Raw genomic sequence first — 5,222 nt, 5'->3', positions numbered from 1 at the left:
AATGTCCAAACAGCTTATTGAAAAAAAAATTAATTTTGAGAAAGAGCCCGAGAAGGGGAGGGGCAGAGAGAGAGAGAGAATCCGAAGCAGGCTCTGTTCTGTTGGCACAGAGCTCAACACGGGGCTTGGAACCCACAAACCGTTGAGTTCATACCTGAGCAGAGATTGAGATGCTTCACTGACTGAGCCACCCAGGCGCCCCGATGTTCAGAACAGCTTTATTCGTAATAGTCAAAATCTGGAAATAGCTTAAATGTCCATCATCGGATAAACGGCTAAGCCAACTGTGGCGCATCCATACGGTGGAATTCTTCCCAGAAATAAGGAATGAACTACTTAGGCACACAACATGGGTGCATCTCAAAGACCTGCTGAATAAAAGAAGCCAGACACAGAAGAGTAAACACTAAATGATAATATTTATATGAAGTTCTAGAAAGGCAAAATTAATCTCTACAACAAAGGCAGGTCAGTGGTTGTTCAGGGTAAAGGACTATAAAGGGGAATAAGAACTTGAAATGTTCTACATCTCGACTGCAGTGGTAGTTACCAGGGTGTACACATTTGATAAAATTTAGGACTTGAGCACTTCGAATGGGTAGATTTTATTGCATGCAAAGTATACCTCAGAGTTGATTTTTTCTTCGTAATGAGACCAAAGAAAAACACTGTTTTATTAGGCTCCTTTCTATGACAGAAACCCCACTTAGGATAATTTTAGCACAGAAGAAATGCATTGGCTCATATAATCGGGTTAATCCAGGAGTAGAGTTAGCTTCAGGCATGGCTCAATCCAGGGGCTTATGGATATCTGCACAGCATATTCTCTCCATCTCTGAGCTTTTTCTTCTTTGTTGGCTTTGACCTCAAGCAGAGAACAGGATGGCCGCCAGCAGTTCCATCAGCCTGGCAAATCCCACAAAAAAGCAAATGCCTCTTTCCCCGTAGCTGCTGCAAAACCACCAAGGGGGAGTCTCCGTGTGTGTCCGGGGATCCATGCTTGCCTCTAAAGTCGAGGTCGGGGAGAAGTGGTCTCCTGAGGAGGCATTACCCAAAGTAAGGGTCGTGGACTCTGGGTAGGGACAGCTGACAGACGGCCATTACATTTCTCCATATACCCAAGGGGTGGTGTTATCACCTCTTCCTACCTCCAGACACCTCTGCAGTGGCCGGGCCTCAGGAACAGGGCCCAAACTCATTCAAGGCTCAAGTGTGCTTTGCTTCGACGTCACGGGCCTGCCTGTTAGTTAGATACAAGAGTCCAAACAGAAAGCGAGCACTAATCTCTTCCCCACCAGCCAAGGCAAACAGAAGGCCCTTCCTGCCTGTGCTGGGCTGTCTGCACCCAAGGAGGCTGGCGGGGGAGGGAGGAACTCGGCCGCAGCTACTCTGGCCCGGGCCCAGAGGGAACGCCTTGGAGTTGACGGCGTCTGGACTTGCAGGACGAGCATCGAGGAGGGGAAGGAGTCCTCCCTGGGCTCTGGGTCTCGGCGGGCCCGGCCAGAGAGGAATGCAGCGTCTCAAGCCAGAACCACGATCCCTATGGGGTCCGGCCAGGGCAGGACAGCCACAGAGGAAGCGGAAGGAAAGGTCACCTTTGTAGAGATAAGGACGGAAGGCACCCTCCGGCACACTGAGACCCAGACCTCACTTCTGGAGCAGTGCACCTACATTAAGTGAGCATCTTCTCTGTGCCAGACATCTCCCAGGGTTCTCTGTGGAAGTGTCCTCCTGGAAGGGGAGAGAAGGGGGAAACGACGACTTCATTTTTGCATTCGGAAGCCTTGTATTCAGACACATTTCTAAAGGGCACTCTTATGCCCATCAAACAAATGAGGTAACAGACTCAGAGATGGGGGGCTTTACCCAAGGCTCCCAGCTAAGTGCCCCTGATCAGACTCCTGGGCCAACGCTTATCCTTCCCCTCTCCCCAGCTCCAGGAGCTCAAAGCTCTTGCCTCTGCCTGGCTGTGAGTTGAACTGAGGTTACTTCTGACCCAGGTAAGCCAAGGCAGCTTAGGGCTACCTCCCAACCCGGCGCCCAAGGAGTACGGGCAAGAAAAGCCTGCACTGAGGTCCACCGCCCTGTTTCCCACCAAGGTGCTGGCTGAGTCTGCCTGCCCAACCATCCTGTTTTCTGGGAAGCAGGTTAAATGGACGGCCTTGCCAAGAGCGTATACTCTGCCGCGGAATAGCTGGTGGCGGGCAGGGGGGGAGACAGACCGAGGGAGAGAGAGCCAAGGCCAACAAGGGAAGGTGTGGCCAAGGCTCAGGCCCTCAGCGCCCGAGAAAGCCCTTGGGCCTGGCCCAGCTAGGCTCTGGGAAAGCAGTGTTCTCAGTTCCTGGCTCCACCCCTCGTGTTGGAGGCAGGCTGGCCGTCCGGCTCTGCAGGCTGGTCTAGGAACAGCTGACGGCTTCCTGGAGCTCGCCATGCGCCTGCCCGTGAGTCCCCTGCACCGGCAGCCTGCCCAGGTGGCCCTCAGGCCAGGCTCCTGGAGTCTAGCTCTGTAGGGAAAGGAGGAGAGGCAGGGACAGGTTTCCGGAGACATAGGCACCTCCGGAGGGGGTCCTGACCCTGAGGGCTGCCAGCTCAGGGCAGGGCCCAGATGAGCAAGCCCCATGCAGGCTGTGTGCCTTCCTAGATACCTCTGTCCAGGCCGGGAGCAGGGAACCAGGGGCCTCAGCCACCTGCCAGCTGTCACCTAGGCCACACGGCTGATGTGTTCTGAAAATGAGGTTAAATCTTGCCCTGCCCAGGGCTGGGATCCTAGGCCAACGGAGGGCTGAATTGGGGCGGCTGTGGGTCCAGGCTGGCTGGGAGCACTCACAGCAGGGGGACCAGCCTCTCTGTGGTGCAGATACCCACCATGCTCCGTGAGACAGCAGCACCCGCCCACTCACCTCCCGGGACTGGATGACCAAAGCGTTATGATACGCTTGTTAAAACCATATACTAATTATAAATACTTATTACCGAAAGAGCACTGGCAGCGGGAGTCCAAGGCTGCAGCCCCGAACCCCAGCGCTGCCCTATCCTTGACTGTGTCTCCCGGCGAGTCTCCTGATCGCTTTTGCCTCACTCCCTCCATCCGTAGAATGAGGACCAAAAGAGGGCTCTGAGCGGCAGAGAAAATAATGGACGTGAAGTTCTGCCAACTGCAAATGGTCACATCTCCTCGATCAGGCTCTGAAGGCCGGGCTGCCAGAATCTCTTCCATCTCTAGCTCGTGGGTGCGTGGCCGGAGAGTTCTCTGGATGCTTAACAGAATCACCCGAGGAAGAGAAGACCAAGAGACCAGTCCCTGGGTGCTCCCCTATCCCTGGCCACCCAGATCCAACTGGCCTTGCTGGGGAGGAAGCAGGCCCTGACGTGTCTGTAACGCTCCCCAGATTCCGAGCGCGACCAGAGTCTAGAAGCCGTGCAGCAGCCCACTTAGAGATCAGTGAGGACAAAGCCTGCATTTCCAGCCTCCTCACCAACTCCATCCATCTCGGTTTAGAAGAGAGACCTAGTGTGGCTCCAGTACCCGCCACTGACAGCTCCGGGCTTCCTGGCTGTGGGCGAGCTCCTGCCCGTCCCACTTGGCAAGAAGAAAAGAGAGACTGTAGCTCCCAAGAGCACAGGGCCATTGCTCAAACGGGTTGCGAGCCTCACGCCTTTTAAAAAACCCCAATCCTGCTAACTGGGTGGGGGGTATACGCGCATGGGGGAAAAACGCTGGAAGGATCTGTTTATTAGCAGACGTTCTGTCTAGGTATGGGCGTTTCTGTGAGCCTTTTCATCCTCCTGTATTTTGAAATGCTCTATGGTGGAAGGCAGTTCTATTACAGTTGGGGGGGAAAACAGTATTCAGTTTTTTCATGTATTTCCTTTTGTACAAAATTGACTTTTTTTTTTTTGTTTTATTTTGCAAGCTTCTGGGGTAAGGAACAAGGAACACACTCAGGAACAAGGAGTTTGGGCGGGGGGTGGGGGTGGCAGGGCAAAGGGGCCTCAGGGCCGGAGAGCTGATTTAGAGGTAGCAAATGCTTAGCTATAAGGAATAATGTATCATCCCGTGTCCACGGTAGGTGGTGAGAATCTCATTTCTTGAAAGACCCATCCACCTCTTACCAAGAAGGGATAAACATCACTCCATGCCCCCCCCACCCCCACCTCATGTTAACCTTTACCTTGAAGTTGTCCCTTCTCCTGGGCAGATCTTAATGCGGACGCTCCTGAGCAGACCCAGCCCTTTAAAAACGGTCTCTGGCAGAGCTGGTATGGAGGCATGGCTGGGATGACCAGAGCCCGGGAGTAAGGGGCCCGAAGGAGGAAGGCTGGCCGGAAGGATGATCACGTGGTCAGGGTCCTGCAAACAGCCATCTTCTCCAGTGACGAGGGCTTGTAAGTCTGTACCTAGAAACCTAAGAAATACCTAGAGGGTTCATTTCCCTTGCTGACGCGTGAGGTTGATGAGTCCTGGGGTGGACCAGAGGGTCCTGCTTGCTGCCTGTTCACCTCCCTGTCCATCTATGGGCAGGCCTTAGCTGTGGGGGGAAGGTTCTGGTGCTTTGGGATCTGGTGACAGTTTTGCGAATTGGCATTCCTGGGTTGAGCCGGACAATGTCACAAATTGGTATTTCTTCTTGACCATCCCCCAGCACGCAACCCCTAAACCCACCCAAGACAAGGCCTCGGCTCAGCCAAAATACCTGTGGGGTGGGCTGGTAAAGGTGGGGACAGGGCCACCTGCTGAGAAGCGGGGAGCCGCAGGAGGTGAAACAGGGATAGAGAACATCCAGCCAAGAAAAAGCAAGCTCCGGGGGCACAGCAGGGATTGGTTGGGGGGGGGGGGGGGGAACTTGAATCCACTGGGAGGGTATTTTCAAAATGGCCAGGTAATGCTCCCAGGGAGTTCGCTGAGGCTCCCTCGGTTTTAAAGCATAGCTCAGGGGCTGGGTAGCTCAGCCGGTTAAGCGTCTGCCTCTTGATTTCGGCTCTGGTCGTGATCTCATGGTTCGGTTCGTGAGTCAGGCTTTGAGCTGACAGCACAGAGCCTGCCTGGGAGTCTCTCTCTCTGCCCGCACCGCCCCCCCCCAACTGGTGCACACGTACTCTCTCTCTCAAGATAAATAAAACACAGTACAAGTTCCTGCCCAGGTGCCTTCTCCCCTCCTGCCCCTAAACAGTTCTAACTTCTCAGGAAAGGTGGGCATCCCACAAGCCCCACACTGCTGCTC

The 5,222-nt window shown here is 54.3% G+C and overlaps 1 long non-coding RNA gene across 1 annotated transcript; it reads right to left on the bottom strand.

The window, feature by feature from the left end:
• Positions 1-402: 402 nt before the first annotated feature.
• Positions 403-4,982, bottom strand: LOC116737761. Its single transcript, XR_004342907.1, has 2 exons — positions 4,173-4,982; positions 403-3,257 (listed from the first exon to the last, which is right to left on the bottom strand). It is a non-coding gene; the product is annotated as an uncharacterized LOC116737761 (long non-coding RNA).
• Positions 4,983-5,222: the final 240 nt, after the last annotated feature.

Source organism: Lynx canadensis, chromosome E1 (genome assembly GCF_007474595.2).
Source record: "Lynx canadensis isolate LIC74 chromosome E1, mLynCan4.pri.v2, whole genome shotgun sequence".
NCBI classification, from domain to species: domain Eukaryota; kingdom Metazoa; phylum Chordata; class Mammalia; order Carnivora; family Felidae; genus Lynx; species Lynx canadensis.
Note: the sequence above shows the minus strand (reverse complement) of the source record. Positions and strands in the feature narration are given on the sequence as shown.